Source organism: Orcinus orca, chromosome 5, assembly GCF_937001465.1.
Source record: "Orcinus orca chromosome 5, mOrcOrc1.1, whole genome shotgun sequence".
NCBI classification, from domain to species: Eukaryota; Metazoa; Chordata; class Mammalia; order Artiodactyla; family Delphinidae; genus Orcinus; species Orcinus orca.
Genome location: NC_064563.1, coordinates 65,776,569 through 65,791,005, shown reverse-complemented (window position 1 = coordinate 65,791,005; position 14,437 = coordinate 65,776,569). Strand labels below are relative to the sequence as shown.

Sequence of the window (14,437 nt, the reverse complement as noted above, 5' to 3'; positions counted from 1 at the left end):
GTTGCGGTGCGCGGGCTTCTCATTACAGTGGCTTCTCTTGTTGCAGAGCACGGGCTCTAGGCGTGCTGGCTTCAGTAGCTGTGGCACGTGGGCTCAGTAGTTGTGGCTCGCGGGCTCTAGAGTGCAGGCTCAGTAACTATGGCGCACGCGCCTCGATGCTCTGCAGCATAGGGGATCTTCCCAGACCAGGGCTCGAACCCGTATCCCCTGCATTGGCAGGCAGATTCTTAACTACTGCACCACCAAGTAAGCCTTGGTTTTCCTTCTATTCCTCAAAAACACCTCAATCATTCCCTAGGGTTTTTGGACTTATGGTTCCTTCTGCCTGGAATGCTCTTCCCCCAGGTTAGCTTTACCAGATGCTAGCTCAAATGCCCGCCTATGATCAGAGAAGGCCTTCCCTGATCATACTACCGAACACAGCTCTCCCCATATTCCCTCTCCAAAGTTCCTGGAAGGTCTCAATAAATTATTTACTGAATAAATAAGTGAAGGGATAACTAAAATACATGCCAAAATATAAATACCCACAGGGAACAAACTACTAGCTTTCATCATTCTTCCTATAATACTTACAAATCTATTTGTTGATACTGCTATACCTTCAAAGGTATTATAGCTAAATGTTTAAGATAAAGGGATATGCAAAGAAATTACACACAGACACATGCAAACAAAAAGCACACATGGCAAGATTACTGGCAGAGAGAATAATTTAAGGCAAAAACCATTTAATACAAAAAAGATTGTTACTATTAAAAGACACAATCATAAAGATATGTCATAAACTATAAATCAAACAGCATCATGTCAAGACATACAAAACACAAAACCAGAACTACAAGAATTTAAGAAAATCATAAGAGAAGAATTTGAACACATGTCTCTCAGAAATTTAAAAGATCAAGAAGACAACAGATGAAAATACAGATGATATAGATAATACAATTTACAAGCCAGATTTAATATATACATACAACTCTGAACCCAATAAAAAATATTTTAAATAGCTAGAAAAATTCATTAAATTAAATTATATAAGTTATATGAAGAAAGTCTCAATTACTGCAAAATTAGGAAATGTTACAGCTTTATTCTCTGATTTTGATAAAATTAAATATGAAATTATTAACAAAAACTCACTATGATATGAAAGAAGGAAATTTCAATAAGACTATTTAAAAATTATCAGCAGGGCTTCCCTGGTGGCACAGTGGTAGGGAGTCCGCCTGCCGATGCAGGGGACACGGGTTCATGCCCCGGTCCGGCAAGATCCCACATGCCGCGGAGCGGCTGGGCCCGTGAGCCATGGCCGCTGAGCCTGCGTGTCCGGAGCCTGTGCTCCGCAACGGGAGAGGCCACAACAGTGAGAGGCCCGCGTACCACAAAAAAAAAAAAAAAATCAGCAAAAAGGAAACAATATATCTAAACCTATGGAGATGTGGTCAAAAGGCATCCTCAGAGGAAAACGAGAGACCAGTTTTCATTTGTGAATATAAGCAGATACAAATCCAGTCCAGCAGGGTATTAAAAGAACTGTGCATCGTGACTAGAGGTTTTATTACCAGCAATAAATAAAGCATTGGGGAGCTCCAGAAGCAAGGTGATTTGAACTGCATAGGTCTAACATTGGACCTTTAGAAATACATAAATGCAACTGACTTTCAGTAATCCAAATACATATGATCCATTTCATGAATTATACCTTACCTTGCAAACTAAAGATAGCAGCAGCTTTTACTCCAACAACATCCAGGCTTCTCAAAGACTGCCCAATGTGCATGCTGAGAAAGAATAACCATTTTAATATCATACTGACAAAAATCATTAGGCATGAAGAAGTCCTTTCAAAAAAATCAAAATATATATTTCAGTGTCAATTTAAATTTTTCCTCTATTTGAAGATTACTCATAGAGCTGTCATCTCCCATTGATACTGATAACTGAAAATCTTCTTCCCAGAATTATGCTTATTTTTCACAATACAAGCAATCTGAAGTAGCCTATTTATAGGAAAGACTCAGATCAAGGGAAATCTAAAAGGGAGAAGAGAAGATTTTGTTCTGATTTTCATTTAAGTTGGTAGCAACAAAAACTCTATCCTAAATGAAACTGAGTTATTTGTAGTGAGGTGGATGGACCTAGACTCTGTCATACAGAGTGAAGTAAGTCAGAAAGAGAAAAACAAATACCGTATGCTAACACATATATAAGGAATCTAAAAAAAAAAAAAAAAAAAAAAAGTGGTCCTGAAGAACCTAGGGGCAGGCAGGAATAAAGACACAGACGTAGAGAATGGACTTGAAGACATGGGGAGGGGAAAGGGTAAGCTGGGACTAAGTGAGAGAGTGGCATGGACATATATACACTACCAAATGTAAAATAGAAAGCTAGTGGGAAGCAGCCGCATAGCACAGGGAGATCAGCTCGGTGCTTTGTGACCGCCTAGAGGGGTGGGATAGGGAGGGTGGGAGACGCAGGAGGGAAGAGATATGGGGATGTATGTATAGCTGATTCACTTTGTTATGAAGCAGAAACTAACACACCATTGTAAAGCAATTATACTCCAATAAAGATGTTAAAAAAAAAAAAAAAAACTCCATCCTGGTTATTCTAAGCCAGGTCTTATACACAAAACCCAGTCTACCATAGTCCCCCCCTTATCTGTGGGGGATACGTTCCAAGACCCCAGTGGATGCCTGAAACAAAGAACAGTAATGAACCCTGTCTTCTATTCATCTCTTTCACCACAAATTTAACGCCTTTTCCATCTTAACTAGGTACTCTTCACACACTGTAGCCATAAATTTTGCAATATGAGGTGTGAAAAAAAAAAACTAGCACGAATTTGTTTTTCCTTCTTGACAATTTCACAGATGGAAGATTCGTTTGTAAGGCAGATCTTAGCAAACTCAGCATACAACTTTTTTCTTTCCTTATTAACTTTCACCTTTTCACCTAAAGGAAGCACTTTACAGCTTCTCTTTGTCATATCTGAATTGCCAGCATAACCACTCTTTCACTGTGGTGCCATTATTAAGTAAAATAAGGATGACTTGAACATGAGCACTGATACCTCAACAGTTGATGTGATACCAAGATGGCTACTAAGTGACTAACGGGCGGAATACACAGGACAAAGGGATGATTCACATCCCACGTGGGACAGAACTGGGATGGCACGAGATTTCATCATGTTAACTCAGAATGGTGAGAAATTTAAAACTTCTGTCTGGATAAACAACAAGGTCCTACTGTATAGCACAGCGAACTATATTCAATATCCTGTGATAAACCATAACAGAAAAGAATATGAAAAAGAAGAATGTATACATACGTATAACTGAATCAATTTACTGTACAGCAGAAATTAACACAACTTGCAAATCAATTAAACTTCAATAAAATAAATTTTAAAAAAGAGATCAGGAGAGGTGGAGTCAAGATGGCGTACTAGGAGGACGCAGAATGCCTGCCTTCTCACAACTAGGGCACCTACCAGGCACCAGTGGGGGACCACAGACACTGAAGGGGACAGGAAGAACCCCCAGCAACCAGGTAGGACATGCGGCATGGGGGGGAGTGAAGGGGGAGGAGAAATGGAGGCAGGAGGGGACTGGCTCCCCAGAGGGGAGGCTAGGGGAGGGGAAGGGATCCCACGCCAGAAGGGGGAAATTGGGGAAGTACTGGGAGGGCAGAGGATCAAAAGGGAGTGTGGCCAGGTTTCCCCTGTCCACTTGGACCCCCAGGAACCTGTTGAGATCCTGGGCCTGATCCTCTGCCCACCTAGGCCCCCTCCAGCCGTGCGGGTCCTGAGGGAGTGGGAGGGATGGAAAGGGGAGCAAAGGTAAGGCCGGACCTCCGGGACCAGCATCCCTGAGAGGCGGCTGGGATAGGGGAGGAGTTCCTACACCCAGCAGGACCCACCCACGGTTAGGGGGCCAGCGGTGACGGGGGAGGCCCTGGGGGAGAGGGTTGGGGAGGGGCACGGAGTAACAGAAGGGAACGGGGCCAGTGCTTTCCCTGTCCACTTAGGCACCAGGAAGCCTGTTGGGCTCCTGCGCCTAATCCTCTGTCCTCAGAGCCTCCTTCCTGCTGTGCAGAACCCAAGCCCCACCCCACACCCCCACCCTGGGCCCCACCTCTACACTCGGAGTCCCCCTCCAACACTCGGGGCCTAAACCCCACCCACACACCCTCACTCAGTGCCCTACCTCCAAACTCCAGGGAACTCCACATTCCAGAGGCCCTCCTTTCCACGTGCTGCCTCTCCCCTTCTGCACAGGTCCTGAGCAGAGAACCGGACCCAGGCTTGAACAGTGCCTCGCCTAGGCCCCGCCCCATGCTCAAATGTCACCGCCCCCACTGGCCTAGGTCCCGCCCCACCCTAAACCCCGCCCCTGCCTAAGTTCCACCCCCACCTAAATTCCGCCCCCAAAGCCAAGGCTTTTCTTCTTTTTTTTTTTGTTTTCTTTTCTGTTTTCCTCTTTTAGATTGGGTTTCTGTTTTACCTTGTTGATTCATGGTTCTTGATTCTTTTATATTTTTATTTTTCCTAATAAATCTTTTATTTCTCTAACTTTATTTTATTCTTTATATTTTGTTAGTGATCCCTCCTTTTGACTTGTTCCCCCCCCTTTTCTTTCCTTTTTTCTGTTGTGGTTTTCTTTTACCTTGTTGCAGTTGTCTCAATTATAGTTTTATTTCTACTAATACATTTTTTATCTTTCGAATTTTATTTTGTTTTTTATTCTTGATATTGTACTGCTCCTCTTCTTCTTTCCTTCTTCCCTTTTTTTTTTTAACCATGCCACGAAGCTTGTGGGATCTTGGTTCCCAGTCTGGAGGTTGGGCCCAAGCTCCTGTGGTGGGAGTTCTGAGTCCAAACCGCTGGACTAAGAGAGAACCTCAGACCCCAGGGAATATCAATCGGAGTGAGCCCTCCCAGAGGTCCTCACCTCAGCACCAAGACCCAGCTCTATCCAGCTGCCTGCAAATTCCAGGGCTGGACATCTCAGGCCAAATGACCAGTAGACAGGAATACAGCACCACCCAACAAAAAAAAAAAACATGAAACAAAAAAATACATTACAGACGAAGAAGATAAAAACCTACAAGAGCAAATAAATGAAGACAAAATAGGCAACACACCCGAAAAAGAATTCAAAGTAATGACAGTAAAGATGATTCAAAATCTCGGAAACAGAACAGAGAAAATGCAAGAAACATTTAACAAGGATCTAGAAGAACTAAAGAGCAAACAGTGATGAACAACACAATTACCGAAATTAAAAATACTCTAGAAAGAATAACAGAATAACTGGGGCAGAAGAACAGATAAGTGAGCTGGAAGATAAAATGGTGGAAATAACTGCCAGGGAGCAGAATAAAGAAAAACAAATGAAAAGAATTGAGGACAGTCTCAGAGACCTCTGGGACAACATTAAATGCACCAACATTCGAATTATAGGGGTCCCAGAAGAAGAGAAAAAGAAGGGGTCTGAGAAAATATTTGAAGAGATTACAGTTGAAAACTTCCCTAACATGGGAAAGGAAACAGTCAGTCAAGACCAGAAAACACAGAGAGTCCCATACAGGATAAACTCAAAGAGAAACACACCAAGACACATATTAATCAAGCTATCAAAAATTAAATACAAAGAAAAAATATTAAAAGCAGCAAAGGAAAAGCAACAAATAACATGTAAGGGAATATCCATAAGGTTCACAGCTGATTTTTCAGCAGAAACTCTGCAAGCCAGAAGGGAGTGGCAGGACATATTTAAAGTGCTGAATGGGAAAAACCTACAAAGATTACTCTACCCAGCAAGGATCTCATTCAGATCTGATGGAGAAATTAAAACCTTTACAGATAAGCAAAAGTTAAGAGAATTCAGCACCACCAAACCAGCTTTACAGCAAATGCTAAAGGAACTTCTCTAGGTAGGAAACACATGAGAAGGAAAAGATCTACAAAAACAAACCAAAAGCAATTAGAAAACAGTAACAGGAACACATATATCAATAATTTCCTTAAATGTAAATGGATTAAATGCTCCAACCAAAAGACGTAGACTGGCTGAATAGATACAAAAACAAGACCAATACACATGCTGTCTACAAGAGACCCACTTCAGACCTAGCTAGGGACACATACAGATTGAAAGTGAGGGGATGGAAAAAGATATTCCATGCAAATAGAAATCAAAAGAAAGCTGGAGTAGCAATTCTAATATCAGACAAAATAGACTTTAAAATAAAGACTATTATAAGAGACAAAGAAGGACACTATGTAATGATCAAGCGATCAATACAAGAAGGAGATAAAACAATTGTAAATATTTAGGCACCCAACATAGGAGCACCTCAATACATAAGGCAAATGCTAACAGCCATAAAAGGGGAAATCGACAGTAACACAATAATAGTAGGTAACTTTAACACCCCACTTTCACCAAAGGACAGATCATCCAAAATGAATATAAATAAGGAAACACAAGCTTTAAATGACACACTAAACAGATGGACTTAATTGATATTTATAGGACATTCTATCCAAAAACAACAGAATACACTTTCTTCTCAAGTGCTCATGGAACATTTTCTAGGACAGACCATATCTTGGGTCACAAATCAAGGCTTGGTAAATTTAAGAAAACTGAAATCATATCAAGTATCTTTTCTGACCAAAACGCTGTGAGACTAGATATCAATTACAGGAAAAAAACGGTAAAAAATACAAATACATGGAGGCTAGATAATACGCTACTAAATAACTAAGAGATCACTGAAGAAATCAAAGAGGAAAGCAAAAAATACCTAGAAACAAATGACAAGGAAAACACGATGACCCAAAACCTATGGGATGCAGCAAAAGCAGTTCTAAGAGGGAAGTTTATAGCAATACAATCCTACCTCAAGAAACAAGAAACATCTCAAATAAACAACCTAACCTTACACCTAAAGCAATTAGAGAAAGAACAAAAAAAACCCCAAAGTTAGCAGAAGGTAAGAAATCATAAAGATAGATCAGAAATAAATGAAAAAGAAATGAAAGAAACAATAGCAAAGATCAATAAAACTAAAAGCTGGTTCTTTGAGAAGATAAACAAAATTGATAAACCATTAGCCAGACTCATCAAGAGAAAAAGGGAGAAGACGTAAATCAACAGAATTAAAAATGAAAAAGAAGTAAACTGACACTGCAGAAGTACAAAGGACCATGAGAGATTACTACAAGCAACTCTATGCCAATAAAATGGACAACCTGGAAGAAATGGACAAACTCTTAGAAAAGCACAACCTTCCAAGACTGAACCAGGAAAAAATAGAAAATATAAACAGACCAATCACAAGCACTGAAATTGAAACTGTGATTAAAAATCTTCCAACAAACAAAAGCCCAGGACCAGATGGCTTCACAGGCGAATTCTATCAAACATTCAGAGAAGAGCTAACACCCATCCTTCTCAAACTCTTCCAAAATACAGCAGAGGGAGGAATACTCCCAAACTCATTCTACGAGGCCACCATCATCCTGATACCAAAACCAGACAAAGATGTCACAAAAAAACTACAGGCCAATATCTCTGATGAATATAGATGCAAAAATCCTCAACAAAATACTAGCAAACAGAATCCAACAGCACATTAAAAGGATCATACACCACGATGAAGTGGGATTTATCCCAGGAATGCAAGATTCTTCAATATATGCAAATCAATCAATGTGATACACCATATTAACATATTGAAGGATAAAAACCATATGATAATCTCAATAGATGCAGAAAAAGCTTTTGACAAAATTCAATACCCATTTATGATAAAATCTCTCCAGAAAGTAGGCATAGAGGGAAACTACCTCAACATAATAAAGGCCATATATGACAAACCCACAGCTAACATCATTCTCAATGGTGAAAACATGAAACCATTTCTTCTAAGATCAGGAACAAGACAAGGTTGCCCACTCTCACCGCTATTATTCAACATAGTTTTGGAAGTTTTAGCCACAGCAATCAGAGAAGAAAAAGAAATAAGAAGAATCCAAATAGGAAAGGAAAGAAAACTGTCACTGTTTGCAGATGACATGATACTATACATAGAGAATCCTAAAGATGCTACCAGAAAACTGCTAGAGCTAATCAATGAATTTGGTAGAGTAGCAGGATACAAAATTAATGCACAGAAATCTCTTGCATTCCTATACACTAATGATGACAAATCTGAAAGGGAAATTAAGGAAACACTCCCATTTACCACTGCAGCAAAAAGAATAAAATATCTAGGAATAAACCTACTTTAGGAGACAAAAGACCTGTATGCGGAAAACTATAGGACACTGATGAAAAAACTTAAAGATGATACAAACTGATGGAGAGAGCTACTATGTTCTTGGATTGAAAAAATCAACATTGTGAAAATGACTCTACTACCCAAAGCAATCTACAAATTCAATGTAACCCCCAACAAACTACCAATGGCATTTTTCACGGAACTAGAACAAAAAATTTCACAATTTGTATGGAAACACAAAAGACCCCAAATAGCCAAAACAACCTTGAGAAAGAAAAACGGAGCTGGAGGAATCAGGCTCTCGGACTTCAGACTATACTACAAACCTACAGTAATCAAGACAGTATGGTACTGGCACAAAAACAGAAATATAGATCAATGGAACAGGATGGAGAGCCCAAAGATAAACCCACCCACATATGGTCACCTTATCTTTAATAAAGGAGGCAAGAATATACAATGGTGGAAAGACAGCCTCTTCAATAAGTGGGGCTGGGAAAACTGGACAGCTACATGTAAAAGAACACTCCCTAACACCATACACAAAAATAAACTCAAAATGGATTAAAGACCAGACACTATAAGTGTAAGGCCAGACACTATAAAACTCTTAGAGGAAAACATAGGCAGAACACTCTACAACATAAATCACAGAAACATCCTTTTTGACCCACCTCCTAGAGAAATGGAAATAAAAACAAACAAATGAGACCTAATGAAACTTAAAAGCTTTTGCACAGCAAAGGAAACCATAAACAAGACCAAAAGACAACCCTCAGAATGGGAGAAAATATTTGCAAATGAAGCAACTGACAAATGATTAATCTCCAAAATTTACAAGCAGCTCATGCAGCTCAATACCAGAAAAACAACCCAATCCAAAAATGGGCAGCATTTCTCCAAAGAAGATACACAGATTGCCAACAAACACATGAAAAGATGCTCAATGTCACTAATCATTAGAGAAATGCAAATCGAAACTACAATGAGGTATCACCTCTCAGTGGTCAGAAAATGGCCATCATCAAAAAATTTACAAACAATAAATGCTAGAGAGGGTGTGAAGAAAAGAGAACCCTCTTGCACTGTTGGTGGGAATGTAAATTGATACAGCCATTATGAAGAACAGTATGGAGGTTCCTTAAAAAACTAAAAATAGAACTACCATATGACCCAGCAATCCCACTACTGGGCATATACCCTGAGAAAACCATAATTCAAAAAGAGACATGTACAATGTTCACTGCAGCACTATTTACAATAGTCAGGACATGGAAGCAACCTAAGTGTCCATCGACAGATGAATGGATAAAGAAGATGTGGCACATATATACAAGGGAGTATTACTCAGCCATAAAAAGAAACGAAGTTGAGTTATTTGTAGTGAGGTGCACAGAGCTAGAGTCTGTCATACAGAGTGAAGTAAGTCAGAAAGAGAAAAACAAATACTGTATGCTGGGACTTCCCTGGCGGCGCAGTGGCTAAGAATCCGCCTGCCAATGCAGGGGACACAGGTTTGAGCCCTGTGTCGGCCAACATAATCACTGTTTCTTCAACCCACCTGGTATGGGAAAAAATAGGTCTTTTAAATAAAAATAGCCACAATTTTACACTGGACCAGAATGGTGGGAAGCTGATAGACGTTGGTCATTTGCATCAAACTGATGTGATCCACTCGGTTGATGTAGCCGTCCCCAGTGTGACATGTAAAGAGGTGAGCAAAATGGGACAGTTAGACAGCTGAGCTCAAAAAAACTGTTTCATTATTTAAGTATTATATATTTCCAGGTCAAAAACACCTACTTTCCTATTATAAATAAAACTGCTTAAGACTACAAAAGTTGCTATATAAGGTCTGTCCCAGGATCCATTCAGGACAGTATTCTGTCTCCAGTCTTACAAAGTAACAAGAAAAAGAGTTTAGGATCAAACAGCTATACTAAATTATGAACGCCCTGCTTCTATCCATTAGTGCAACAACTGGAGAGCTGGCTTTAGGTAGGTTTACCCTTCCTTTACCCGACTTCTTAAACATACTCTTTGTAGACAGACTGAGCTATCTGGGAAGTTTACAGGTTTTGATATATTTACGGTAAATTCTTCTTAAGTTGACAGAAGGTAGGCCATATAACATTCCAGTAACTTCCTTAGAGCCACTTTCAGACAAAAATCACTGGAATTATCTAAAGTGATAATTCTGACTCATATGACAATCTTGTTGTTTCAGTTGTGAAGCCATAAAAGTTTTCTTTCCAAGAGAAGCAAAAAGAGGAAAAAAAAAAAGACTTGTCTACAAATAAGGGCTGAAAAGGAAAGAAAGGAACTGGACCAGATCAAGACTGTGTCAAACTCTTGGCCACAGTCACTGAGAATATATAAATTAAGCCAAATTTTGCACACTTCACTAAATAGGGATTTTTTCACTGGAGCTTTCAAACTGACAGTCAATCTTATGGGGATAAGTCTCATGCCTTTCTATCAAGAGCTGAGATTCTAGAAAGAAAACAAGTACCTTAAAACATAAGACATTTTTCAGAAATTTGGTTTTTCTTTAGCAACACTGCCTAATCTAGAAAATCTACCTATTTACAAAAACCTACCTATTGATGAAATTTTTCTGGAATTAGATACAGTGATGGTTGTGCAACTTTGTAAATATACTAAAAACAACAAACCAAAAAACCCCCCAAGTATTACACTTTAAAGGAGTGAATTGGTTTTTTACATTGTTTACTCTATTTATTTATTTTTTAACATCTTTATTGGAATATAATTGCTTTACAATGGTGTGTTAGTTTCTGCTGTATAACAAAGTGAATCAGCTATACATATACATATATCCCCATATCTCCTCCCTCTTGCGTCTCCCTTCCACCCTCCCTATCCCACCCCTCTAGGTGGTCACAAAGCACTGAGCTGACCTCCATGTGCTATGCAGCTGCTTCCCACTAGCTATCTATTTAATATTTGGTAGTGTATATATGTCCACGCCACTCTCTCACTTCGTCCCAGCTTACCCTTCCCCCTCCCCGTGTCCTCAAGTCTGTTCTCTACATCTGTGTCTTTATTCCTGTCCTGCCCCTAGGTTCTGCAGAACCTTTTTTTTTTTTAGATTCCATACATATGTGTTAGCATACAGTATTTGTTTTTCTCTTTCTAACTTACTTCACTCTATGACAGACTCTAGCTCCATGCACCTCACTACAAATAAATCAATTTTCTTTCTATGGCTGAGTAATCTTCCATTGTACATATGTGCCACATCTTCTTTAACCATTCATCTGTTGATGGACACTTCGGTTGCTACCATGTCCTGGCTATTGTATATAGTGCTGCAATGAACATTGTGGTACATGACTCTTTTTGAATTATGGTTTTCTCAGGGTATATGCCCAGTAGTGGGATTGCTGGGTCATATGGTAGTTCCATTTTTAGTTTTTTAAGGAACCTTCATCTGTTCTCCATATTGGCTGCATCAACTTACATTCCCACCAACAGTGCAAGAGGGTTCCCTTTTCTCCACACCCTCTCCAGCATTTGTTGTTTGTAGAGTTTTTGATGATGGCCATTCTGACTGGTGTGCGGTGATACCTCATTGTAGTTTTGATTTGCATTTCTCTAGTAATTATTGATGTTGAGCATCTTTTCACATGCCTCTTGGCCATATGTATATCTTCTTTGGAGAAATGTCTATTTAGGTGTTCTGCCCATGTTTGGATTGGGTTGTTTGTTTTTTTGATATTGAGCTGCATGAGCTTAAAGGAGTGAATTTTATGGTATGTGAATTAGAACTCAATAAAGGCATTATAAATAATAACAATGACAAACCCACTATACATTAACCTTAAACAGAAATCTATTTACAGATTATCCTTCCCCAAGTGTGCGTGTACATGCTATGTGTACACTTGCAGGAGGGCAAGGCAGTCACCTGGGGAATCAACCTTAGGAAGACCAGTTCCTAATCAACATTTGGAAGACCAGAGGCACGGACTGTTAACACTTTCAAATTTAGTTTTTTAATCAAATGTTTCAGATATTCAAAAAAGGTATAAAATGATCAGCGAGAGGAACACAAGGAGGTTCAAAAGTATTAGTGATTTCCTATGTTTTTTATTCATTCATTCATTCATTCATTTATTTATGGCTGTGTTGTGTCTTCGTTGCTGTGCACAGGCTTTCTCTAGTTGTGGAGAGCGGGGTCTACACTTCATTGTGACGCACGGGCTTAGTTGCTCGGCAACATGTGGGATATTCCCGGACCAGGACCTGTGTCGGCAGGCGGATTCTTAACCACTGTGCCACCAGCAAAGTCCGACTGATCTATTTCTTAAGCTGGGTGATAGCTAAGTAGGTATTTGTTACTTTATTATTATTCTTTAAAACATACCTCCTTATTATATGTGCTCTTTAATATACATATGATGTATTTCATAATTTTTAAAAACAAAACTTAAAAGAAATTATGTACATTCATACTATGGAATAAATCAGTTCCACTGTAATGTGACATATGCATTTCTAAAAATCACCACGCTGTATAAAATTGCATAACAAAAACCACAAGGCTTATAGGAAAAATGGGTTTGGGCCCAACACTCAAAAATTTTATCAGTGACATTAAGAAAAAAAGGGAATCAAATAAAAAAAGGAATCTAATATTGTAAAAATGGCAGCACAGTTCTACACATTAAATGGTTAAGAAAGACCTACGTGTGACAATAAACTTGGAAGTTTGCCTTGAAAAAGACCTCAAGTTTGCTTGTGGAAGTGGGCATTGAAAAGTTACAGCTTGCTGAGTTACCTTGAAGTGGTAATGAGGCTAATCTGAAATCAACAGAAAAGTGTAACACCAGATGTGGATGGGTGTGGCTCATAACACAGCAAACTGAGGTTGCTGGAGGATGTCTGAGGTGTGTGCCTGCGTGTGGCTTGTGTATTTTTGCCATGGCTCAATTCAGCAGGTGCCGTTTTCTGCATTCACCTAGCATTTCTTGCAGATGAAATCACGCATGAGCGAATGTGAAATTCACGTTATACTCAAAATAGTTCCCTATTATATCAATTGCACTGGAACATATTCATGTTTTCATATAGCAAAAATGTTCTGCAATGTAGCCATTAAAAAGAATGTGTTGATATGGAAATACCTCTAAAATAAATTGTAAAGTGAACAAAAGCCAAGGTGCAGATGGTGTGTATACTTTGATTCTTTCTGTGTAAACTAGGGGAAAGAGCAGAGAAACCCAAAAATATGCGGGTAGATGCCTGTGTAGGTTTTTCTGGAAGAAAGGATAAAAAATGATTTAACAACAGTTGCCTCTGGGTAGTGGCTTTGCATTTCATTTTATTCCTGACTACAATGTTTGAATTTTCTAACCATGTACATGCATTATTTGGGGGAGGAAAATGCCAAAAGGGTTTATGTCTCTTTCTGTTTTCTTCTTACTTCTCTATATGTTTAAAAGACACAACTACAGAGAATGTGAAACAACTGGAACTTTCATGCATTGGTGGTGGGAATGCAAAATGGTAAACCACTTTGGAAAACAGCTTGGGAATTTCTTAAAAAAAATTTAAAATTCCCTACCATATGACCCAGCCATTCCACTCCTAGGTATTTCCCAAGAGAAATAAAAGCCTATGTCCATACAAAAACACAAATGTTCACAGCAATGTTATTTGTAATAGTCAAAAACTAAAAACAACCCAAATGTCCATTAGTAGGCAAATGGGTAAACAAATTGCGATATATCCATACAATAGAACATAGTCTTCAATAAAAAAGAATTAACCAGGGACTTCCCTGGTGGCACAGTGGTTAAGAATCTGCCTGCCAATGCAGGGGAGACGGGTTCAAGCCCTGGTGCGGGAAGATCTCACATGCCACGGAGTAACAAAGCCCGTGAGCCACAACTACTGAGCCTGTGCTCTAGAGCCTGTGAGCCACAACTACTGAAGCCTGTGTGCCACAACTACTGACCCCACATGCCACAACTACTGAAGCCCGTGCTCCACAACAAGAGAAGCCACCGCATTAAGAAGCCCGCGCACCGCAGCAAAGAGTAGCCCCCGCTCAACGCAATTAGAGAAAGCCCGCGCGTAGCAACAAAGACCCAAGGCAGCCGTAAATAAATAA

General features: G+C 39.5%; 1 protein-coding gene across 9 annotated transcripts in view; it reads right to left on the bottom strand.

Annotated features, from left to right (window-relative positions):
* Positions 1 to 14,437, bottom strand: part of YEATS2 (YEATS domain containing 2) — a 109,338-nt gene that overhangs the window by 88,303 nt on the left and 6,598 nt on the right. For 2 of the 9 annotated variants that reach the window (XM_033403128.2, XM_033403131.2), the window contains exon 2: positions 1,711 to 1,784. The exons of the other annotated variants lie outside the window; for them this stretch is intronic. The gene's annotated coding sequence lies outside the window, so the exon portion shown is untranslated. The remainder of the gene's footprint in view (positions 1 to 1,710; positions 1,785 to 14,437) is intronic. 9 annotated transcript variants of the gene reach the window in all.